At 44.1% G+C, this 27,035-nt stretch overlaps 1 long non-coding RNA gene across 1 annotated transcript; it reads right to left on the reverse strand.

The window, feature by feature from the left end:
• Positions 1-1,058: 1,058 nt before the first annotated feature.
• LOC138515672 (uncharacterized) lies at positions 1,059-27,035 on the reverse strand. Its single transcript, XR_011282149.1, has 3 exons — positions 26,912-27,035; positions 26,073-26,132; positions 1,059-3,758 (listed from the first exon to the last, which is right to left on the reverse strand). It is a non-coding gene; the product is annotated as an uncharacterized lncRNA (long non-coding RNA).

Raw genomic sequence — 27,035 nt, forward strand, 5'->3', positions numbered from 1 at the left:
GACTCTGATGTGCTCTAACCTGTCAGTGACACCAGACACTAACAGGGAACCTAGGGTGAATGTCGTCATAGGGGGTAAAGGTTATTCTTTCTTAGTTGACATGGGTGCAACGCGCTCGTGCATACGAGAATGCACATTTTCCTTGTCCGGCGAGGCTATAGATACCCAGAGTTTTACTGGAGCTCATAGTACAGTTCCCTTTACTGATGCACTCCCAGTCTCTGTGGGAGAGCGTGAAATGAATGTACCCTTATTATACTCACGTCAGACCCCAGTAAACATCCTGGTGTCTTGATATGGGCCAAATCGTCCTCGGGACCAGCCCTCTGAGAGCAAAAATTACCCAATTCAGCCCAAAATACAGGTTCTATTGTGCTGAGCAGTGATCTCATGCTAGTGACAAATGACACCTTCAATAAGTTTTAGTATTTATTCTAAACAGTGAATTTCATATACATTTGGTATTCAAGTTAGAGAAGATTACAAAGCACAAAACTTAGAGAAATGCAAAATATAGAGAAACATAGAACTTAGATAAACATAGAGAAACATAGAGAAACACAGTCTTACGCCCCTTCAATCAGCACTGGGAGACCCTGGCCCTCATAAGCTAGCTATAACAAGCCCCGCTCAGAGAACAGCGCTGCAGGATGCCGTCAAGAGCTCCAATTCCGGGCACTTGATCTGGCTCGAACCAAGTCCACAGGACGATCTCCCACCCGAGTCATGTGAGCATGTGTATTTTATAATCTCGTGCTGCCCGTCCGTGACGCACAGTTCCAGAACTTTCCCTGTGCAAAATATAGGCTGGCTCATGGAAAAAACCCAACTCTGTTAATTTCCACTGCTCCTTCTTCTGAGCCCCTCCCTGGCTCCCTGGAGCCCATCTGCCAAAGCTCAGGAATGTCTTATCAGTGCCTTCCCAGAGAAAAGGAGATTAGCTTGGGGCCATGCAGGGCTACCGTTAGTGAGGCAGAATATTCTAAGGGAAGCAGGGATGTATTAACCCCATCTGCAAGCTCTAAAAGGCATGCACTCATAGCTTAGTGTTTATAGCGCTTAAGACTGGCTATCTAAGCGCTATATAGGTGCCATAATGTTCCAAACACTCCAAAAATACCTATTAGCTACAGAGCTAGGGCCCTCTCCCTGCCTGTCTATCAACAATGCATAATGTGACCTATCACTCATACTAGGCCTGCATATTCCTTGTAGCTCACTACTGCATAATGGAAGTGCTACAACAGACTACTGTCAGCATTTTTAGCACATACTTTGAATACACTATTGGCTTTCAGCGGCTAATGCTGTCATCTAAAGCCCTGATTGGCAAGGTTGCAATTTTGTGTAGCACTACATTCCACCCCTATTCAACGTGTGTGCGACAAATGCTGACTAATACACATCAATATAGTATTTAGTGCAGTGATAAAGACCTTGGGGCTTTGCAAGAGGTTTAAGCAAACTATCTTCTAGCGGTTAGTTAGCGTGGCATGCAAGGTTAGTAAAAAACACTACCTAAACAAAAATGTACACAAAGTGACCAGTGACATATACCCTTGCCAAAACCTGGCCTACACAACAATACCTAAATAATTAGTGTATAACTGATTGTCAGTTAAAAAGCAGCATGCAGTTAGAATGTCAAGGCAATCCAGTGTAGTCTAATCTACAATGCACTATTGCATTTATGTATGGTTATCAATTCTAAAACCTGGCATCCTTTCACTCTAAGGGTCTACCCTCCCCCCTGATCCCAGGGCATTCAAACGTGACTATGGGCTGTGTGATTAGACACTTCCCCCATGTATGTGGAACCCAACCAGAAACTATCTAATTTCGTGAACAAGGTGAACCCATGGGCACCAGGTTATCTAAATAAAAACAATTCTACTAATTTACATCAAGCATGGCATGTGTTATTCATGCAATCAAAAGCAAGCAATTTAATCCATATGTATGCTGGTAACTGTAGCTCTGCGTGCCAGTGTGTGGAGGATGGTCGCCCCCACTCAGTAAAAAGCCAACACCTGCTGATTAAACAATGTTTGCCATACAATGCATCGTGTGTATTTAGCAGTCTTGTTGACCTGCCCTATGGCAGAAAAAATGTCTTCATACCTAAAATTCTGCCATCTTCAGTGGTTGTCAATACTTGTAGCAGTGTTGGGCGTATCAATAGGCCCCACTAGGCCAGAATTTATATAGCAGAGCTGACATCAGAACCCATAGTGGCTAGCTTATTGTGCACAGTTTCTATGTCACAAACATATAAAGCTCCTGCAATTAATGAATCTAGCTCCCTAGCTACGCGCACTCTAGTGATGGGCCATAGAAATGGACTCCCTTTGTAGCAGCTTGGTAGTACTAAGGAAACATTGCCTCATGATAAATCTATGTCTAAGTGTATCACTGTAATAATGGAGGTGTGCATTACCAGCCTACAATTTACATGTTGCCTTATTACTGGAAAATCTAACAGGTTCACAGTGTCTACCTATTGTGACTTGGAGAATACCCTTCTTCAAGTGGGATATCTACCATATACAATATTAGTTTTAGCCACAAACACCATACTACCCTCCGGCAGTGGCTGTTTCATCACACCATTGTGTAAAATGCATTTAGTCAAGTTATAGACCATAAAATCTTGGCGAGAACACTCGCTGCAGTTCTTGGTCAGAAAAACATCACATTAAACAAATTAAACAAATCGTTGTATCCATTCACTGAAACATTTGGGCCTATGACTTCATAGACACCAGTCATATGAGTCAGTGACAAAAGATGTCTGACAATGTGCCAGGCCAGTACGCTAGCAATTCCATGTGGATACTCATTTGTAGCGCTTTTCCAAAGAATTATTCCAAATGTCTACAATCAAAAGGTGACTCTTTGCATTAGTGTGCTGGAGACAGCTGTCCCCACAAAAACATGAAACTGGTTGGTTTAACAAAAACCGTGTCACACACTGTATCATAAAATCAAGCATCAAGTCTGTCATGGTTTCATTTACCTGCCTTAAGCTGGCTGTAAAGTATCCAGTGTTTCAAAGGTTACCATCTCAAATTAGAGCTCACACACTTGGCAGCATTACTTCAATTAAGGATGTTAACCTACGCACAGGTGACTTTGATGTGCGCACTCATTTTATCTCAAAATAAATTACGCTCCTGCTTGCATATTTCTGCTGCCCCAAAAATTCATAAATCATTTTCCTGCCTACGTGCAACGTAGAAGTTTTTTTTTTTTTCAAAAAGCAAAGCATCTCTGGTTAAAGCAATTCAGTTGGAAGAGCAAAACCATTTCGTTTTTTCAGATTCATCTCAAAAAGTGCATTTAAAAACCATTTTTCAATATGTTAGCATTCAAGTGCTGTGTCACACAGCTGTTTGTGGTGCATGATCTTACAGTCCACAACTCATTGTCCATAGTCCTTTAAACAAGAAAGGCAAGACATGTCAATTAAGTTATTTCCAGCAACTGAATCATTTGAATGTGCAGCATCAAATATTTGATAACTAGCCAAGTCTGCACCATGCCAGTTCAGCAAAAGTTATTATTCTGTTGGACACCTTTCGCAGGTTGCAGAACAAATGTCCTCATACGTCATGCATGCTAGCAGCATTGAGTGCGGTGCAGGACACGTTTAAAGTTGACTCGCTTTCTCTGAGCACAGTTTGCTTGACTGATCAGTGTCACCCGCAAATTGAACACATCTACGCCAATAATGGCACGCTATTGTCTTGCTTTTTTGCCTAGGCAAAATACAAACAGAAATGTTAGGATTTCATCAAAAGTACAATGTCATTATTCATCAATATCAGCGTTATCCACCCCTTCCCATAACACCACCCCCATCTTCAGACGTCTCATCAGGTAACTACACACTTTATCATTGCTACTGCAATTATTTATCACCCTTCTGCATGTTTCTGGGGGCTTATTTACACTCAACCATACGGGGTGTAACTGCCTAATCACAAACTCATTTGTGCAATGCGATCATAGTTGGTCAATGGTACCTCAGACTGATCTGTGCTTTTACAAAAGCCATATGATAAGTACCCAGGTCACACAATGCTTTTCTTTTTCACCAAAGCGATCATGAATGCCAGGCGCCAACTTGCTTCCAGTGTCTCATGATCTTGATTTAGTTTGCCATGCTGGCATCACTCCATTTTTCAAAAGTAAAGTCTTTTAGTCCAATATCGCCTGCTTTTGCACAAGCAGCTTTGTTTATTTTTCTCCAAACAGCTGTGTATTTTCTCTTCTCAAAGCGCCTAGAGGTTTCTTCTCCAGTGCACAGCGCTTTACTTCAGTTCACATCACATGGAGCACTGGGATGCAGCTTGCACAGCAATAGCGTTTCACTTCACATCACATCACATGGTGCATGGGAATGCGGTTTGCATGGCAATGTCTGTTGGAATGGGCAGCTGTCTTTTCTTAGCCCATTCACAGATGTACAGGTTCCCCAATGTTCAGATGTGATGTGCCCGTCTGCCATCCTGCATGCAGCCTTTGTTTTCCTTCCAGTGTTACTGGGCAAATTCTTTACTTCTGATCAGCTCTGTTATTGCATGCCGTTAGAAAGCATGCGTACATCAGCATTTCTGTCTTTGCACCCCCTCTCCTCAGTTTTTTTTTTTTTGCTCACGCTGCGGTGTCTCTCACAGGGGATGGAATGCAGGAATGTCATTGTTTATCTTTCGCGCAGCAAGCTTATCTCTTTGCCTATAACTCTTACTGTGGCGGCTTCAATGGGAAGGCACTCGTTTCAGACAGTTCATCCAGATTAACACTTTCTTGCACTGTTCCAGCAACTCAGAAAAGCTCCCATATCTGAAACACCATTAAACAGGAGTGCAGTATTCTGCTTTTGTTTGCCTTCCTGCACCTCGCCCAAGACAGCTTCAAGGCACAAGCTCTGCACACACAGCAAGACTCTTATTTTCAAAAGAGGCACTTTTTCTTCTCATCAGATTCTACTCCATGTAATTTAGCAAAATGTCAAAGCGTCTTTTAGCCTGTTTTGAAATGATTAATGTCTCATTTAAAAGCATACGTTTTTTTTTTCTCTCCTTTTTCCTCGTAACCTTGTAGTTTGGCTTCACGAGCTCACTCCAATGCAATGTGCGATCTTTCAAAAGAACCCACAACCCACTAAATCTTTGTGCTATCTTATCACACACAGATTTTTCATTCTGTTGTACCATTGCCAGAATATAACCACTTATTTCAGTGCATTTAAAAAATGCCATATTTAGTGCAGCTCCATGCACGGTTTCCCTGCAAGAGCAACCCACACTCTACATTGCTTGTGGGCTGTTATTGTGTCAACAACATTTTTCACCATGTATCACAGTCAACAGGTCACTATTTCCAAAAACATACATCACTTATAAGGCAACAGTACAAATCCATGGCATAGCGTGGGAACAGTCAAAAATACTCCAGGGGCAATTTAGAGGCAATTTAGAAAAATATAAATAGTTTTTTCCCCCCAAACCATTGCAAACTGATTCTGCAATTTCAAATCAATACACAAAAATCGAAAATCCAAATAACATCACTCACTTTCTTTTTTAAGTGAGTCTCTCACCCATTATAAGCATGGCACAGCTTAAAATGCAATATTTTGTGTTTCCTTTAAACAGAATTCGCCACCACTAGCACATGGAATTTACAGTTGCCAAATGAAAAACAAACCCTTTAGGCTCTCAGCACAGATGTTACTCTTTCTCCTAAGCACGGCTCATTCCCCACGTTATTTTTCAGGAATGTCAACACTTCAAAAGCATACATCAAAAAAGCGAACCTTCGCCTCCGAACATTACAACCCCCCACTCGCTAGCACACTGGGGCTGAGTCAATGGTTAAATTACTATTCACAATTTGCATGTCAAATCCTCGCAATTATTTTTCCCTGCCCTCATGACAGAATAGAGATGAGAACTCCGTCTCACTTTGCATTTCAAATTACAACTTTAAACTGGGGAAACCGCATGATAAAATTCTTTCCTAATTGAACATACATCTTTCTTGACCATTCATCGGAGCGCTTTAAACAAAGCCATTTCCCGCTTGTTTATCGCCTTGTACTCCCTGGCTCCATTCCCAAGCAATAAGTCAGTCACGACTGATTTACTGAAGGGAGTCTTAACCACACAAGCTATCGGCCATGGCAAGCCGACACAACGCTGCTGCCTTTTGAAGTCTCAGAGCTGCAGTGAGACCCCCAAGGAAATGCGACAGCCTGCTCTTCACTCTACACTGTGTTCTCTCACACAATTTGTCACTTCACAGCAAGGCACTGCTCTTCACAAATCCCACAAAGCTGCCACCAAATGTCTTGATATGGGCCAAATCGTCCTCGGGACCAGCCCTCTGAGAGCAAAAATTACCCAATTCAGCCCAAAATACAGGTTCTATTGTGCTGAGCAGTGATCTCATGCTAGTGACAAATGACACCTTCAATAAGTTTTAGTATTTATTCTAAACAGTGAATTTCATATACATTTGGTATTCAAGTTAGAGAAGATTACAAAGCACAAAACTTAGAGAAATGCAAAATATAGAGAAACATAGAACTTAGATAAACATAGAGAAACATAGAGAAACACAGTCTTACGCCCCTTCAATCAGCACTGGGAGACCCTGGCCCTCATAAGCTAGCTATAACAAGCCCCGCTCAGAGAACAGCGCTGCAGGATGCCGTCAAGAGCTCCAATTCCGGGCACTTGATCTGGCTCGAACCAAGTCCACAGGACGATCTCCCACCCGAGTCATGTGAGCATGTGTATTTTATAATCTCGTGCTGCCCGTCCGTGAAGCACAGTTCCAGAACTTTCCCTGTGCAAAATATAGGCTGGTTCAGACCAAGAATTTGCATGCACGAAGAGGAGGGACAAGTATTTCCCTTAATGATACAATCTGCCGCAGTGCGAGGGAAAGTGGTATTGGTCGAAGGATATGATGACGCAGCCAGACAATGGTGTGCGATTATTGCTATTGAAGAAGGGTACTGAGTGACTGACATCACCAATGACGATCTGTTTGAAGAACACACTAACCTAGAGGAGAAATGAGTGGAAGTAAGTATCACATTTTGGGTCAAAATGATCAAACGGGAGGTGCCACAGAGAATAATGTTGATGCTTGTACGTCCAGAATACTTTGATGACGACCTGGCCCAAGTGCCTGCCGCAGTATGGACTACAGGGCCCTATGACGTAGGTCTCCTGAAGGGGCAGGAGAAGTGAAAATTAAACTGAAACCAGGAGCAATTTTACCATGAGCGCAACAATATCCAATGTCCAGAGAGGCAGATGAAGGGATCGCAAAGACAATTTCCGCCATGATGGAGCAAGGCATCCTAGTAACGTCAGAATCACCTTGCAATACAGTGATTTACCCTGTCAAAAAAATCAAAGGGAGGGTCCTGGCGTTTAATCCAAGATTTAAGAGCATTAAACGATGTTGTTGAAGCCGAGTTCCCTCTAGTCCCTAATCCATCCACAATACTGTGTAACATACCCACTGAGGCAAAATATTTCATGGTGATCGATATGAAAAACACATTTTTCTCAATTCCACTACACCGTGACTCACAAGACCTGACGTCATTGACTTTCAGACAAATGTGCCTGAAAAGTACGTGGTTGCCACAGGGGTATTGCGAGTCCCTGTCTATTTTCAACAGAGTCCTGCAAATGGACCTAAGCAATATTGTGTTGTTTTGCAGTATGTAGATGACATTCTGATCTGCAGCACCACTGAAGAGCAACGCAGGTGCGACTCTGTCCAGCTATTGACTATACTAGCTGAGAAAGGATACAAAGTTGATAAGGAAAAGTTGCAGTACTTTCAACAGGAGGTGTTGTACATAGGGCAACTGATCTCTCATGAGGGGAAAAAGGTAACCCCAGAAAGGGTTAAAGCTATCATGAACACGGCCAAGCCGCGCACGATAAAACAAATGCAGAGCTTTTCTTAGGCCTGTGCAATTATGTCAGAGCATGGGTCTTTGACTACAGCTCGTATACCAAGCCCTTGCTTCAGGCTTTGGAGAAAGCCCAGGCAACAAATGGAGAAATTGAATGGACTGAGGCAATGGAGAAAGGGTTTGCAGAACCTAAGGGGGCAATTTGTAATGCCAAACTTCTCAGGATTCCTAATTGTGCAGAGAAATTCTACCTGTTCTCACACTCTGATGGTAATTTTATGACGGCAGTGCTCGCGCATCGAACCTCGCTGGGGTACAAGCCTCTAGCATATTAAAGTCTGGACCCGGTTATGAAGGGCCACTTACCATGCAAACAAAATCTAGTTGCTGCCGCATTCGCTATCGAAAAGGCGTCATCCATCGTGATTAGGTGTTCTATGACATTGTACGTTGAACATTCGCTGTTCGCCATACTAGAGAAGCCAAAGGGCACACTGACGTCTCAGAGAGCATCCGCCTATGAGGTGATTATCTGTAACCCATCGATCAAAATAGTGCGATGTAAAACTGTAAACCCTGCTATGTTCATAGCTGAGCCAGTCACAGAGGGATAACATATACACGACTGTATGAACTATGAGGAATTCTATGATGAGATCCCCAGGGTAAAGGAAAACGCCCTGGCAAGTGGCGAAATCAGGTTCATTGACGGTTCTTCAAGAATCGACCAAGAAGACGGACAAAGATATACAGGGGTTGCCGTGGTAAAACACCTAGCGAATGGAGAGTTTCGAGCACTTGTCAGTGCGCGAGTACCCTCCCACTATTCTGTGCAAGCTGCAGAACTGCTGGCACTGATACTTGCCATTGAGAATCATGCAGACCAGGAAGTAACTGTGTACAGTGACTCTGCCTATGTGACGTCCACAATACATGCAGGTCTAGCGTGCTGGAAAGAGGGGCTACCTCCGAGCAGACGGCATGCCAGTGCAACATGCAGCCTTATTGAACACTGCTCATAAAAGCACTACAGCTCCCAGTGGGCATAGCAGTCGTGAAATGCGCCGACCACACCAAGGGGACAGATTTCGTGTCACGTGGAAATTATGAAGCGGACACGGAAGCCAAGCGCATGGCACCCAAAACTGAAACAATCATGGACGTGGAGGTGGCACGTACCCATGAGCGGATGATGGTAGCGCGAGCCACACCAGAAGCCTATAGCAATATGGGGCAGACTGAGCTATTGGAGCTCCAGGGGGAGGCACCTCAGGAAGAGAAAAATTTGTGGAAGCGTCAAGGGTGTTCTTTAAACCCATCTGGGTTGTGGAGGCAAGAAAGCACTGGTAAACCAGTGATGCCTGTCGCCCTGCTAAAGGTAGCATTAGAACAACTACAGTAACCCATCCATATATCAAAAGAAAATCTTGCTGCAACGCTCGCAGAAACTGGTTCACACCGAATTTAGCAGAGCATGTTGCATTTTTCATGCTGAACTGCATTATATGCCAACAGTTCCCCGCTGGGCACACATTAAAGGTAGTGAGAGGAGTTGTCCCCCGGCTGAATGGACCATTCCAGCACTTGCATATCGACTACATTGACATGATTCAAGTGTGCAACGGGTACAGGTATTTAATTGTGGTGGTGTGTCCATTCTCTAGATGGATAGAAGCAGGTCCCTGTACACACCCAGATGCTACCTGTGCTGCCAGGTTCCTAGTGAGGGAAGTGGTCCCTAGATGGGGTGTGTGCGAAGTAATGAGATCAGATAACAGGGCTCACTTTGTTAATGCAGTGTTTGAACAGATCAGCTTTTTGCTTGATATAAAGTTCTCGTCGGCGTATCACCTGGAGGGGAATGGGATATATGAGCGGCTCAACAGCCTGTTAAAGGAGAGGATAGCAAAGTTGAAGCTCACATTAAGAAAGGGATGGCTGCACTGTCTACCGCTGGCATTGTAAGCACTTCAAAACCAACCCGGCTCCGACCATCATCTTACGCCGCACAAGATAGTTACAGGCAGAAGGATGAGGACGCCTCTTACCCCCCCCCCCCCCCCCCCCCCCGAGATAGAGCTAGCTGTGATGCCCAGCCGATTAGACAGGTTCTGGGAACAGAGATGCAGGAGTACCTTAACTGTATGACATCCAGCGCCTCTGTCATTACAGGCCATTGCAGCGACGGCGAAAAGGGGACAGCGCAGCACGAAACACAGCAGGAAGTGATGAAGCAGACACTGAGCAAGGTGTGCATGCGCCCCTCGTCTTCCCTGGTGACAGCGTGCTTGTGAAGAATTTTACCAGAAAGAGGTGGGACAAGCCAATATTTAATGGCCCTTTCATCGTAGAGGACTGCACCCCCTCCGCCGTCAAGCTCCAGGGCAGAAGAGCATGGATCTTCATAAATTACATTAAACCCTATATAGGAGAGAGCCTTCCTGCTGCATCCAACTGCGAAGAAACCACAGACAACGGGGAAGAACCTCAGTATGTGCAGACAAGATCTATGTCGAGGAAGAAGGACGCATGAGCAGCTAAGTCAAGACAAATGAACGCGGGTCTTAAAACTGTGGCTTCTTGAACAAGGCACTTCCCTTAAGAAAAGAGGGGATAAAGGACAATAATATGGACACTCTGTGCATCACAGTTGCAGGGTAAAGAGAAGCGTATCTAGAGCCAAAACAACAATGAAACTAAGACTCTGATGAACTACAAATAAGACCTTATGAGAACCAAACACAATATTCTGAAGCAACCAGTATCAAGACTTTGTTCATAGAACTTATGGTATCCCCCAGTATAAATATCACAAAGGATGTGCTTTCCTGTTTCCGGCTAGTATTAGAGACATATCCATCACTTGTAGGGAGAGACACCAGTATCCCAGATTTCATTCAAAATCCAGCTAACAGAAAGATAATATGGCAACTACTGACTGTCCTCGCGGAGGCTTTTGCCGAAGTGCCAGAGTACGGGGAAAAGGAACAAAAATGCTTCCACCTCAAGTGATCATCAATGAACTGACATACACTTTGTTTTTCCGCATCATAGAGGAGTGCCCAGGACTTGTCGGGAGAACAACTGATACACTCACTTATATCAGAGCTCCAAGAAACCTAGCTCAACTGAGCCAGCTATGTACTAAATTAAATCATTTGGTGGTAATCCACGCAACGGGAAGGTGCAAAGACTGTGCGAATCAAAAGAAAAAAAAGCTTGTGATCAGGACACAGCCAAACAGGGCAAATGTCCCTATCACCCGAGGACACCCGGCTGGCACAGAACGTCCTGTTTAGACTAGTCACAGACTATCCAGAAATGGTAGGAAGGCCTGCAGATGTTGACGTCATCACCTTCCTTAGGGATCCGGCCAAAGCCCCACACATGGGCACACTTCTCCATGGTATAATGCTCCAAGTGGAGCTGTCCAACTTCCAGCGAGAATTCCTAAGGAGATTCCAGTGAGACTTTCCGCCGGGGACAGATCAAGGAGACAAAGACACAGTTCTTCATTCTTCCGCCGAGGACCGATCAAGAAGAGCAGAAACGAGGATTACGACATCTTGTTCCTAGTTTATTTTTATTTTTCTTCTATTTTTCTTATTATCCTTTGCGTCATCCTTCCGCCGTGGAGCAGATCGAGGAGAGAGACACTGTTCTTCAACTTGTCGCCGAGAGACCGAGCGAGAGGAGTGGACACAAGAACTTCACCATCTTATTTTCCTTTTCTTCACTTTTCTCATTTTTCTTATTTTTCCATGTTCACTTTTATTTTTATTTCTTGTTTTATTTTTACAACATTTTATTGTGTGTGATTTTTAGCAGTTCCATCTCTTCATTCCTTTGCATCGAGCAAGTTCCAGCATGTCCTCAGGACCAAGACAAATTGGAGGCGTGCATTGGGACCTCACCTATTATAGAGATGCATAATGAATGTGATGTACCAAAGTTGGAGTCCAGCACAGGAACTGTACTGGGTACCCAGAGACTACCGTCGTCACTCACATGAGGGGGGACATTTGGAGAAGCACTCGTCACTTTAATAGTAATGAACTCTCGAACTACGAGACCAGAGCAAGAGAAGGAATACATAACTGACTATGAACTCATTCGAAATGGGGGCCCAGAACAGTAACTTGGTTTTACCCCAACAGAAGGGCGCCCCCACTTCCCTGGAAGAAAATGCTGCAAATTGTCGTTCCGAACGATTATGTGAATATGCATAGTTATTATTGTTTTTCTGTCATTAACAATCAGAACTGCTTTCTTTATTGGTGCACAAAGTGTCCCAATCTCAGTGCACCCACCAGATAATGAACATATGGGGCCTACGAAAGCAGCCAGACCCTATATAGTCATTCCAGTCCCAAGAAAACCTGATGATAAAAGTAGCAAACTAAATTTAAATGTACTGAGCAATGATTTAGACACATTTGAGGTAACAAATGAAGAGAAAAGCTGGAGACAGGGTCAGCACGGAATGAATGAAAACGCTGCACTGACCACTGCACGCACTCACACACACAGGATGCACACAGACAAGGGCAAGTGTCAATGGCTACAGGGCCTCCAACGAAGGCAGCAGAGAAAGAGAGACTGCCTGCTGAACAATCAGTTCCAGAAAACAGTGGAAGTACCCAAGAGGAGCCAAGTGAAACACTAGAAAGAGAGGGCATCGCAAAATCCCTCAAAAGAACAGAAGTAGCCACAAAGGAATTCACAGAGAAAACACAAATGCTGATAGACTATTTGTTCCCTTTCATAGTCAGAGCAAAGAAACTGCACGAGGAGTTGAAAGGTAGGACTATAGAGACTACAACAGCAAGCACACCTGCTCATGCACAAGGAACAAGCCTCAGGCCTACAAAATGACGACGTCTTGTGAGGTTGGAGAGCCAATGGCGTTTACAGGAAGTCTATGACAACATACAAAAGGGAAGGAAAGGAAACACACACCCTTCTCCTACCACAGCGATGCACTCGAGGCAGCCTGCTCCACTGAGACACCCAGAGAGGAAAAGCAGCACAGACGCATTTAGAGACAGAGTCATAGCAAACTACAGAAGAACGCCGAGAATCAAGAGAAGCCCACAGGAAGATAACAATGAACTCAATGATTACCTGGACAGCACAGTCCATCTCCGAAACAACATTTGGTACCAGCACATGAAGGGAGTAGGACGAAGGTAGTCGGAAGGAGAATGCTTCGTCTGTGCTCTCCTACCAAACAGCATGGGAAAATCCAAGATCTTCGTGGCTGTAGAAATTGATGTCGCTACAGCACACTGTATGTCAAACGTAGCAATATGCAACACCAGAGGACAATTTATGGGAAGAGACACTTCACTGATATGGGCCACTGAAAAGGACTACCCTGATGAAGATGACGACGTCCAGGACATTAGAACAAGAAACAGGGCGCACACCAGGAATCACGTGATCCGATACGAGAATCCTGACGTCAAAGGATCAGGGACACGATGGGTGACAAACCCGAGACTGAGTATTCACAGACAAACTGCAGAAGAGGCACAAATCTGGAATAACAGAGGCCAAATGCAGATCTGGAGAACTGTGGTTTCCCCAAATGGATGGAAAGAAGGAGTAGTGATCTGCCGAGCTTGGATGGTCCTTGGAGCCTGCAAAGAAGCAATAGAAAACTCTCAAAAACTGTGCAAACCCCTATGGCCAAAGCTAGTAAAGCTACTAACATGGGTCGAAGATAGAGGGGGACCTCTGCAGATATTGCCACTGGAGAGTCTGAAACTATGCTTCAGAAACAATGGCACAAGGAAGATGGGAGAGAATCAAAACTGCAGACAAATCTTTGAAGCTCCAGGAATGACACAAGGAACCGCAGTTATTTTCGACCATTACTGGGTGTGTGGATCCAAGGCATACATAAGGCTGCGAAAAACTGGGGAGGCGTATGCACACTAGTGAAAGTCCACGTTCCCGCGCTAGTGATCCCTAAGAATGACCTGAAGTTGGACAGTTTCCCGAAAGCAGATGCTCATCTAAGAAGAAGGAGATCTGTGAAACTGGTATGCAGAATGAAAAGGGAAAATTACTTCTCTCCCAAATCAGAAAAGGCATTCCATGCAATCCCGTACGAACACAGGCTGTTCAGCCTCACCTCAACAGTATTCACAACACTACTCCTGCCCCACATCCAAGTTGGAGTGAATGCTAAATGGTTACAGATAACCAGATGGGAGTTATTGCAGACCATCAATACCACTATAAAAGGATTCAATGCGATCAAAGTAGAGCTGAGAGCAATCAGACTGATGACCCTCCAAAACAGATAAGTGCTTGACATGATCACTGCAATGGATGGAGGTGTTTGTGCAAAAATCGGAGAATCATGTTGCACATTTCTACCATCACACGATGAAGAAAACGAAACCCTAACAGGGGCCATAAGCATGTTGACAAACCTTAAAAACCAGATGATCGATGAAAGTGATGAAGTGGACAATGACAGCTGGTTTTGAGACCTATTCTTGTGGGTCCCGCAATGGATGGCAGATATATTCAAGTTTCTGGGAGCTCTACTAGCAATGGTATTGCTAGGATTCTGTGTTATCAAGATAATCATTACACAGTGCCAGAAAACTGCAAAGAAAGCCATAGGGATGAAAATAATGGTTGATGTCGAGCCAGGGTGGAAGCCCAGAGACCTGACTGATGACGAAATAAGAGACTTTGTGAAAGCCAGCAAATTTGCACCAAAGGGAACAAGGTTCACATACCCTAAGAAACAGAGAAAGTATGAGGGAAAATTGATCTACTGCAGCCCAAATGGACAATGTCAGCTAATGACGTGGAACAAAGACGAACATGTGAAAACACCAGGGAGTTTCAAGAGAGTGATAAAAATATGGACTCCAAAGGCTCACACATTCACACAATCATGTACAAACCCTGAAGACGATGTAAATGACACCCAAGAACCAAAAGAAATAAATGCAAAGGAGGTTGCAGAAGTGGTTGATGAACCGACCAGAGGAGGGAGTCTAGAGGAGGTCCCAGACATGGCCTGCACCCCTTCCCCTCATTTCGAGGTATCATGAGCATACTCGCCAAGCTATGTGATGTATGAAAAGCAAATTAACCTACAAATTAACCTGCCCAGTATACCTCAGAAGATCCAAACCTGTTGAAGCACCCATAACAAGACAACCCTGGGCAGCACCTTACCCTATCAGACAGCTGTACCAGCTGCTGATACAAAATGAAGAGCACCTACAGACGGTCCATGAAGAGACCGAATGAGCCCTAATGGAAGGCCAGTGGAAATGACTCAAGAGCCTGAACAGACTCGTGAATGAACAAAAGCAGCTATCGAAGATAACACGCCAGTGCGAGTAACTACGAAAATAAATATAATGGACACAGAGAAGAGACGATGTTAAAACATGAGGAAACGGTGCTATGAGACAAGATGGAAGCAACCGACCTGTTAAACGTGTGTAAATAGGCTTGAAATGCAAGATGTTAAGAAATCAATACTGCTTGCAATGATTAGTAGAAGACCATATATCTACCTCAATAAGTGCGACTTCATTTTGTAAAATCAGAAATGTACCCAGGCTGCCGGAGGCCTGACAGGCCAAGTTTCGTAACCCAGCCAAAGGCAAGAGAAGGAGCGGAATCGAAACTCAACAAAGAGCGGCTCATGCCTAGGAAATCGAGGTCAACCAGAGAAAGGGAGGAGAGCATCAGCTAACAAGACTCAAACTTCAGAGCATACCAGCCTGCCTCATGAAGGTCAAGATAAGGGGGGCCCATGCAGGTGGCGAGGCTGAAACAGAATTAAATGCACTCAAAGACTGGAAAGTGAAGCAGATTCATGGTGAACTAACACGTGACCAGCCAGGCGCGAAGAAGCATCCAGGACTCAAGGATGCCATAACTTTTCCCGATAAGAGACTACAGTTTCGAGGCCATCCTTAGCCAACTAATTGACACATTGCCCTAAAACACTGATTGATGGAAGGGAGGCAGGGTGAAACTTGGGACACCAGCACATGGGTGTCCATTCTGCATGCTTCTGATTAAAAGTGGAGATTTATGTCCAGGGGTGTAACCTGCCCAATCCCAATGGACCAAGTTATCTGGAGTCCTATAGATAGTTGAACCAATCGGACGTCGTGGTTGTAGTGATGTCCCTCACGCGTGATATAGAGGGATGAGCGTAGACGCCCACCCGGTAAGAGTTATCCAATCCACATGCCCTATTATCATATACAAATACAACACCTATACTTAGGTTACCTTTCCTAACCAATTACATTGCATGATGATTTTTTTTATAGAATTAGTCGTCAGTGATGATGAGTTTTGCCTATAACAAATGACTGTTCGACTGAAGTTCGAGGAAGTCGGAGCGTGACAGGTGATTGCAATGCTGCTGATTTCCATTTGTTTCTCTGTTTGATGTAATTGTCATTAAACAGACTTCTCTTTGCCAACTTACTGAGTCCTCATTATTGAGTCGTGTTGGAGTAAGTGAATCCTGCACCCCCTGTCCTCACATGGTGCAGCTATCTTGTTTTACAAGTTCTAGAGGGTGAGCGCTGACCTATGGACCAGTTAGTGAATACCTCTTCCCCTAAACAGTTACATTTAGGCGCCCTGTCTCCAGATCCAATGGAGGGGTCGTTTTTACCTCTGCCACCTTTGCAGCAGCAGGGGTTTTAGATAGTTTCGGGGTTTTGGTGGTATTTGTACTCTCAGCAGGCTTTAGGACCTCATAGATCCTGGTGGCCTATTTAATCACCCAATCCAGGGTCCTATGATCATGAAAGTCACGCACCAACTAAGTCATTATGTATTTGGGGAGTGCATGAAAATAGGTAGTTATGAACTCCCTACTATTTGTGTTCACCTGCCGGGAAGTAGGCAGTCCTACCCTACGCCCCTAGGTGCTTTAGAGTGAGGCAAGATGCATTCGATGCACTATGATGGGCCAGCAGGGTGGGGGGATGGTGATAGGACCACCTCTCAATACAAAAGGACACTACTCCCATATAACCATAATATAGTCTATCCACATATTACAGCATAAGGCGCAAGCAGCATTTCTATTTGTGCATAGATATTAGTAACTACAGGTAGAAGGGAAGGTCAGTAAATGCGGCAATACATACACTAGGCCCAAATCGTGAGACAAGAGAAATCCCCAGTCATTCCCAACCACTACAACGTCCATTCATTGTTCAAAGATGTTCGAGATGAATGTGACCTACAAGGCCGCAAACACAGACTGGAGCCTGGTGTGTATATTATCTCACACTGGCCAAAGCATGACCCAGTCCATCCCGTGCGAGCACGAGTTATAGCCCATATAACTGACTAAAACTTGAGACCTCCGAATTCCATGGCACCAGCTGACCTTTGACATGAGATGTTCAAAGAGGATGGACAGGGCACACCGCTGAAGAGACAATCATATGATTTGTATTGTGAGGTGCTGGAAGGGATAAATTATAGTTCAAAACGTTGGTGGAGACCTTGGAGCCGGATGGTGTGGAGGCGAGTGAGTGAAATGGGTATGTGAAGCTTAGAGAGCCCCAGAGGCTCCTTTATGCTTGTCTTAAGGCCTCGCAAGAGCACAGTATGAGTGATAAAATAGTTGCATGGTAGGAGTATAATTAATTTGTTTTCTGACCTTCGACGTGAGAAGATGATGATCACTGCAGCACCCACGTGATGGAAGACGGACACTCTGGGCTGGAACCAATGACCTTGCATCTCATAAGGAGCAGGCAGATCCTGTATCGGCGCACACCGACCAGCCATGTGGGATTTTACTCTATGTATCGTGTCATATATGATAATGTTTTGATTTATAAGATTCTGCTTGTACTACTTTTCGGCAGAACGTTCTTAGCAGCAGAGTTCTTTGCTGTTGCTCTCTTTTGCATGCAAGATTTAAAACTTGTTTTCCTTACAAGATCAACTTGGGCCTGTCTTCGCTAGCGGGTTGTATTCTCGCTTGTGTGAGCAATCAGGGACTTGTTATTTGCAGAGGCTTCCAGGCCGCTTCTCGAGAAGGTGCCACACCCACCTACATCGACCGGTCCCAAAAGAACACATGTTCTGAGTGGTTTAGCAGGTGCCATTTTAAGAGAAGTCCTCCCGGCTCTTTGACGCGGGGCATGGCTCAGAGGAGAATGCAGGCTGGTGTTGGAACGCCGTGACAAAGGATTTCGGGTGAGCACGCACATGTGAGTAGACTCTTGTAAGCGATAACAAGTAACAAACAGATGCATGGGGAAGTGTGAAATGTGTGAGTACCTGGAGAGCGAGGTCATTGATGCGACGTGGGTGAGGTTAGGGTTATTTATCGTTAAAATTTGTACTATGAAGAGAGTGTTTCGGTAAGGCATTCTAAGGTAAGGAAAAGGTAAGGCAGGAAGACCCTCATCGGAAGGGGACGGAAGGTGGTACCACAAGACAGTTCATTATTTAAAGGAGGAATATTGAAATGAAACTAGTGGTCTCATAATAGGCCTGGAATAAGAAGCGCTTATTATGTTAGCTTGTTATTTAATTGCATTGTTATTCAATTGTGTGCGTCGCTGTGTGGTGTAATATTGGATGATTCTGTGGAGTGGTATGTGCGCGCAAGGAAGGGTGACAGAAAATGGTGGGGGTTGATTTGTCTTTTTGGTGTTATGAACAGCAGCAGCTCGCGCAGCGCATTAGCAGGGCTTTGCGGGGCCATAAGGCATAGACAGCACCAGCATGGGGGGGGGGGGACACCAATAGAGTATGTGCAAAGCCCTGCAAGTGTATTGTGACAGGGTGGAGAAATATCATAATCAGTGGATCACGGAGATGGGAAGAAGCGGAAAGCCCTGCCAGTGGCCAGAGCACGGCACCCACAATAAGAGTGTTTTGGAATATATGTCCACGTTTTTAGTAGCTAAGTAAAAGTAGAAGGAGCTCCAGAAGAGATAAGAAATCTTAAACATCTGGTGCATGCTTGAAGACACAGAGCACCAAGCACAGAATGGGAGCACAGATACAGAAAGATGGGAAGTGCCATAGGGAAGAAGGAGAGGGTGTGGCACAAGCAGAATGTGGAGGATTATATCTTTTGGTACCGTGTCCCACAGACGGGTACACAAATCCAGTTTATATACCCATCGTGGTAGGGATCTCTTCAGCACTAGTAACACCACAGGCTACTGCTCCCCCACCTCTGTATACTCATCTGCCTGAAGTATTGGCATTGGCGGGTTTCATGTCAAGGGAGTTCGAGGATAGGCTAACAGGATTGCTAACAGAATTGAAAAGGATACAGACATCCAATAAAGTAGTAAGGGATATAGGGGCATCAAGATAAGGGTCGGGAGAATAAAAATCAGGCGAAGTGCTGGTTAGTATGGATACTGAAGAAATAGGCAGTGCAGGTGTTCAAAAGGAAGAACACCCAGGTGGGTGGACTATCCTGGGAGAGGAGAATACAGTGTTGGGAGAGAATGTGGAGGAAGAGGACAATGATACATTTGCTGAGGGTCAAAGCGAAGAAGAAGGAAGGGGTGAAGAAGTGGCTGAGAGTACCCCCCAAGTAGGAGGTTTATGGATGGGAGAAGGTTGAGGTACAGGGCCGGCCAGATGGCATTGGTAAAGAGAAGAAGAGTCATGATAAAGGGTGTGAGGCAAAGATGCAGATGCTCCTCATACATAAGTGGGCAAGTAGGACATAGTATGTGCCCTGTCCCCAGATGGATAAAAACAATTTGATTAAGGCTCTACCACAGTTCACGGCAGGGGTGACTAAATGGATGTATGAGTCTGAAATCAAAAAACAGGGGTGCCCCTGGCAATAGGGGACCTCAAGAGCTTGATGGTTGCTATAATTTGGGACTAGGCTGGAGATGTGTGGGTTAAGGCCGGATACCCGGGAGTAACCCTGGCGGATGATGCATATGATGGAGCACCATTTAATGGAGTTAGAGCACTGGTATGGGACGCACTACGGAGGGCCTTCCGAGTTACCCCTGATTTACAGTCCCTGATGCCGTATACCATGGGGGATGATGAGGACCCAGCTATATTTATTCTTATAATGAAATAGATATGGAGAGCTGAAACGGGAGGGCCGTGGGATCAGTCGATACCATTTTTCTATTTTATTGTAAATAGGGACTTTTCAAAGGAAGTACAGAAGGTGTTGGATAACATCATGGGTATTGAAGTGAAGGGTTTGCCTGAAATACAGAGTATAATAGTGCATCATTGTTAAAGGATCAAGGAGCGGGAAAGGGAAACAGTTCAAAGGTGTCAGGGGAGGAAGCAAAATTGGTGGAGAAAGAATTGGCAATGGTTGCTGTCCAGGTGCCTGTATAGATGTCAATATGGGTGGAAGGGACAGAGAGCACCCAACAAGTCGTGAGTGTCACTATTGCAGCGCTCTGGGTTGAAGGAGGACAAGGAAAGTGGGGTGTGGGGAAACACTATCCAGACCCACAGTGGCAACAAAGAGTGCCGTAGTGAGGAAGAGGGGGATTTTGAGGAGCAAGAGGTGGAGGTTTTGGACACAGGGAGGTAAGGGGTGGGTTCGGATCATCCCAATGTTGGAATTGTTTTAGGTGGGGGCATTTTGCAAGGGAATGCAGGAGCAGATCTGCAGTAGGGTATCAATATGGCTACAACAACAGGGCCAAGGGGGCCCCAAGGACTAGGGTATTTGCAGCAGGGTCATGGATATCAGAACCAAGGGTATTCTTCCTTTTATTTGCAGCAGGGTCATGGATATCAGAACCAAGGGTATTCTCCTTCCCTTCCCCTCCCCTTCTCCCTCCCCCTACCTCAAATCTTACACTGTAACTCCCTTCACCTACCCCCTCCTCTAGCCTATCCCCACCCCCCCTTGTAAATAGTTCTACTTATTGTTCTAATGACCTATTCATGTTTGTAAATATGCTTTTCTCAATTTGTACCTGTTGTTATATTGTAAAGCGCTTTGGCTTAAAGCGCTATATAAATTCAATAAACCTAAACATAAACTTATTCCCAGGGCCAACACCAAACATATAACCATCAGCCTCAAGCATCTGACATGCAAGTGCTCATCGGCCACAGCAGGGCAGTGCTGCCCCGGTGAGGAGGACACCAAGTGGAGTTACTGCTCTCTGTGGAGGAGCAGCAGTGATGCGGGATAACCCCTTCTTGTTCACTGAAATGAACACATATCCTGATTAGGACAGCCCACAGAGAGCATTCGTGTGTCCAGTCTTGTCGACGACCACTCACCTTGAAGAGGAACCGTTGGTGGTGCAGGGATAGAAAACAAGCAGTTCATATTCATGGTGGACTCTGGTACAATTAAATAATTTATCATGGGCATCTCTGGGGCTATTTCCAAGGAACCGTACACTAAGGAGCTGGATGTAAAGGTGGGAGGAAGGTAGTATGGGCGCACTTACTATAGTCTGAAAATTCACCTGTCAACGTACTGGGCAGGGACCTGAAAAGCAAGTTAAACATGACTATATATTTTACAGATCATGCTACGGTCTGCTCCACACCTGGGATGTGCGCTGTAAGGGTGATGTTGATAATACAGACAATGACAAGGGAGGTGGGATTCCCGTAGACCCGGACAGGTTTGTTTATGGTATTACAGTGCTCTTGGAGGTGGTGACCCAGATTGCCAAACAGTGTTGGCAAGTGCCCATTGAGTTCATCTTTCGTCCAGCAGTGTGACCTGAGGAGGTGGCGGGAACGATATTGTCGTTGGATTTGAATGGGTTGTTGGTTTCTGACAAGAGGGTAGTCATGTTAGGAATTGACATGGACAGATGTGAATGGCGCACATGGCTCTGTGTTGATCGAATGGCATAGCTAAAGGAATGACATTCATTTAACTGTTTATCACTCAATCAATATTTCCAATTCCTCAGATTTATGAAAATGCCAGAATCATAATTTTGATCATAACTTAACTTATGTATATCACAAAAATGCTGTTTTTCATGTTCCCAACTGGATTTATATCCCCTTTAAAATGAACCCAATGGGAGCATACTGGGACACACAATGCTCCTTTTATTTATGAAAATGTGTTTAATGTTAAACATATGGCAATACATTATATGAGAGGTGGTTTTCGTTTCTGTTGATCCCAAGCAGTTTAATTTCTCTTTTATGAACAGATCAGGACATCAGGCTGGCCAATGTTTTTTCTACCCTCTTCTCCTGATCTCCAAAGGGTCTTTGTTCAGAGCTAATGCAGACTTTATGGGGACCCTGACCTTAAAGGTCATTTGTCAGTTGTGTTATCTGTAAATCCCATAATGTCAATCTACTTCTTTGTATATGTTAGCATTTAAATTGACAACCAGATCTTCTTCTCTGGGGGCCCTCAGCCAAAGGTCTTGAGTTCCCATTTTCAAAGGCAAAGACCTTTCAGTTTAGTGGGCATAACACCTGCTGCACCCATGCTTCAGAAAATACAGTTTTAAATCAACAAGATGTGCTTACATTTAACATTTTAGCATTATATCTAGGCTTGCTGTTCATAAATACAATCTTTCTTTTCTACTATATTAGAGGTAGAGTCACTATTAATCTAATGCACACAGATAGGCCACAGTTACATAAGAACCAGTGTTCCTTGCTACAAAAACGAAATAGGTCTTTCCCTAAAATTGTTGTCATATTATGTGCTTAAATTAAGTCTCTTTATTCCTCATGAAGTCAATTTGTCATCAGACTTTATTTGTCAAATTCAAGCCACCATTCCTCCTTTTTAGCTTCTAAATGCACATTATTTCAAATGTATTTTTTCCTTCCATGTGCCCTTCTGCCGCCTTAAATATGTCACATGTGCCTTTACACGAAGTCAGCATCTGCAGTGCCACATGTCTTTTGGAATCCATTGGACGCAGTTAACAATATTCCAGTTCTAAGCCTCACTTTTCTTCGGCTGAATACATGTACATTCTAACAAAATGGAGGGAGGCCCATTATCGCTCATTCACTGGGCCTTATGTTGAAATCACTGTTTTTTTACTAGCTTTTATACTTCAATGGAAATCCACACTTAGTCAGCTCTCACAATGGGGCCTATCTAGGCCCCACCATCTCTGTCGCTCTGGGGCTGTCTTTTTACCCCACAGAATAGATATAGGTGGTCGATTCAGAGTGGCGGATATGCTACATTTTTCATAGTGCTAGCGGATCTTCTTACTAGGTGGGTGGAAGTATTGGTGACTATGAAAATTAGCACAAGGACAATCATAAAATTTATGAAAGAGATATTCCAGATAGGGGATAATCTGAGAATGATATCGACAGACAATGGAGTTCAATTTAAATCAAAAGAGATAGAAGATTATTTTTAAAGTAATGCCATGGAGCACTGCACCAGTGCGATAGATATATCATCCTTAATCAAACAGAGTGGTAGAAAGTCTTAACAGGATCAAAAAGGAGACAGTAAGGGGAGCAGTGGCCAACCAGAGAGACTGAAAGTAAGCAGTTTAGGAGATGGTGGTGTTGCATCGGTTTGCAACAGATTCAATGACAAGTACAACCCCAATTGAATTTAGTATGGGGAGGAGACCAAACAATGAATTAACAGTATGCTGATTGAAAAGGGCAGGTGAACTTGGTATTGAGTGGGGAATAAGAGACACAAGAATGTGGGAGACTCATTTGAGGAACAAGTTCAGGTATTACAGGGTAGGTGTTAAGCAGGCCAAGTATCCGAAAATTGGAGAGTAGGTAAAACATCTATTACAGAAAGCACCTAGGAAGGAACAGTTTAAATTGGTCAAAACCAATACAAGTGATAAGGGTATTACTTAATAGTGCTGTTTCGCCCGATGGTAGTGTGTGGAACATGGAGAGTGAAGTTGTGTGAAAGATGTATTGAGAATGCTCAATAGGATGCAAGAGACAGAACAGTCACATACTTTAACAAAATATTGACTGTGGAGGAGAGATCGTCCGACTCAAGCAGGGCAGAGACAGGCGAACACTACTTGGGTGGGTCGATGAGTAGCCATATTGACCTTTCTTAAGGACTATGTCGAATGAAGAAGCAATGCCCCGGATGGAAAAGAGGTGGGTGGTAACGAATGAGTTCAGCCAGAATGTGGGTGGATTCAAGATTTGAAGAGAAATGAGGAGTGGCAGAGATGTCAACAGCTACAATTATGCTTGACAAATAAAATGCAACATGAAGCAATGTTTCAGAGTGACAGCTGCCTGCTACACCTCTGCCTCAGAGTTTTTAATTTAAAAAGTTGCAATTTAAACAGCACTTTTAAACATTGTTTCTCTCTTGTCCTTTTTTATGCTGAGGTTTTTGCAAGTGGTCATATTTCAGAGCACCCAAAAGTTCTATAATTATTCTGCAAAATTGCACAAGTTATTTCTAGAGGTGTGTCGTTGGCCAGGTCAAGCCTTCCTTACAGAGATCGTGGAGAAAATAGGCCAAATAAAACATATTTTTTTAAATTCTTTTTCAATACTTTCAAATCACTCTCAGTAAATTCAGATTCCCAGCCAGCACCCCCATTGAGAGATTGGCTGGAAGTGCAGTGCCACCCAGACAGGCACGCCACATCTGCATGCAGGCAGCTTGGGTTTTCTGCACTGAAAGCTGCTACTCTTCTGTCTTGCTCTCTGTGCGCTTTTTCTTTTGCTCATGTGGTTCCTTCATACTGGGCAGACGGGTGGCGGGGCATCACCCATACACGTGGATGAGCTGCCCCTGAAGGTATGCCACTTTTAAGGATGATGCAGTGGAATAGCATTGGTGCTACGTAGCGGGTAGGTGGGCTTCCTTGGGCAGCGCCTTTACCATGGTTTGACCTCACTGAGCAGGCAGACATATAAACATGTCCCTTTCGCTCGTGCACACCGTCAGGGCCATCTTAAGCACTTCGGGGGCCCTGGGCACGGACATCTTTGGGGCCCCCCTCCACTAAACCAAAGGAATTAAGGGATCAAGAATACTGGTCGCGCCAACAGCCCCCACCCGTCGCACTCACATCCTATAGGTTGATATGCTGTCTCACAGCATAATAAGCACGTTTACTCCCTTTTAAGTCCCCTCACCCTCTTCATTCTTGCTCTAACAGAATGATAAACATGTAGCATTTGAAGACCAACATTAGCATTCTACAAAGGGGTTACTGTTCTAGTACATATGGGATACTTTTTATCAATAACATCCAGGAAGGGATGCAGCCTGTAGTATTAATGCAGGACTGTATATTAAAGGTGCATGTAACCCACAATAGACAGATAACTCACAATAGCTGCCTCACAGAATGCAAAAGTGCTCATGCATGGATAGAGACCACCAGTTAGAAAGAAGGAGAACGCTACACATACCGTAGCATGGCTGGTGGAGGCAGAATAGACGCTACCAGGAAGGTATCTTTATCCAGACAGACTGAGATTAGAAGTGGGATATGGTTTTCAAATAGTGTTGCCATTAGATATCAAAGGAACAAATGCCTGTGGTGTGCGATATAAATATGCTCACTATTAAAGTAGAAGCAACCCTATAGCCTGTGAAACCACGAATAAGGCTTTTATGAAGTCTATACCATGATAAGGAAATCACTCTGAAGGGCTGACAATTCTGAAAGCTTTAGGGACTGGCAATATTGAAAGGTTATGCGATACAAGATTAAATGAGATGCCCAGGATCCCACATTGGATAAGGGGTGAAGCTGGGATTTGTGCCAATTCTGTAATTTCTGCATTTGAACACTTTCTTTTCCATTTCTTACCATGAACTAAAACAATCTCATTTTATAAAAATGGACTTGGAAAGTACAGAAATCACATTACCAAACATGACCATTTTTAAACAAAATATTAAAGAAGGGTGTTATGCAAAATGGAAATGGTTATAGCTTCATTCTCTCCATCTTCAAGGGAAGTATATAATTACCAGAATACCAATCGATGTGATTTAACAAATGTAATCTGGGTTTGTCTTTTGTATTTTAAAGCTTTAAATATTTCGAAAACATTGGCTTGTGACATTTACATTTATAAACGTGCATAAAACCTTTGACTTTTACCAAAAAGCAAACCTTTTTTTGTGTCAAACAAGCAGACCTTAAAATATACTTGCCTGAGGCCTGCAACATCTGGTCCGCTCTCTTCTGTCTACCAACCCTTCCACCAAAATGGCCTACATAAGAAGAAAGATCAAGTAAGGGGCTAAACGATATCAGCAGCATAAGGCAAACCTCACAGAAGACAGCACAGTAATGTAAGATATATTAGATGATTTGACCAGGATCACTGTATCGACTGCTGGCAAATCCAGGATACAAGCATGAACGCTTTCGTTCCATAGTCTTGAATTTGGCTACTTATTCACCTCTTGGACTAACAGTTTGTACCATCGCTGGAGGCGATTACCTTGGTTTCACAACACCCCACCTGAACAAACCAATTTCTAGACCTTCACCATACGGATGATGTGTTTGTTTTTATAGCAACCCCTATCTGGTGCAGGTACGTTTCTGATAATAGCAGATGTTGTTCTTCAAAACCAAGTACATATTTAAGCAGGTTTATAAAATTCAGACATATGAAAGGCTCAGCCAGCCCTGCTGGAGTGTGATATTCTAATTTTGCACATGAACAAATATCTCTGCAATGGGTGCTTCACACACTGAGCTAACTTCTGAACCATTGTGGCACTCAGTATATCAATATTCATTACACCATTGCCTATTGCACATGATCAACATAATTCCCACAGGAAGGAAAGAATGCTATAGAGTTGTGCTGTAAGGAACACACAAACTATGTATACCACAGGCAACACCGAAAGCAATACATGATGAATTTGATCAAGACAGAATGTACTTTTTAAAACAGAAAGGCAATGGGTTCAGGAGCAGCACTCCATAAAATATCCTGACGTGTGCTATTTAGGACTGGTGAACAATGGAACCTTACTTCTTCAGATCAGGCAGCTTTGTCGGGCCCCCCTCCAAGGTGGGGGCCCTGGGCAAGTGCCCCTTTTGCCCTCCCATAAAAACGTCTCTGCACACGGTGCTGTCATCTGCTGCCTCGCACATTA

The sequence above is a fragment of the Ambystoma mexicanum genome, chromosome 6q (assembly GCF_040938575.1).
Source record: "Ambystoma mexicanum isolate Mex_15411 chromosome 6q, UKY_AmexF1_1, whole genome shotgun sequence".
In the NCBI taxonomy this organism is placed as follows: Eukaryota; Metazoa; Chordata; class Amphibia; order Caudata; family Ambystomatidae; genus Ambystoma; species Ambystoma mexicanum.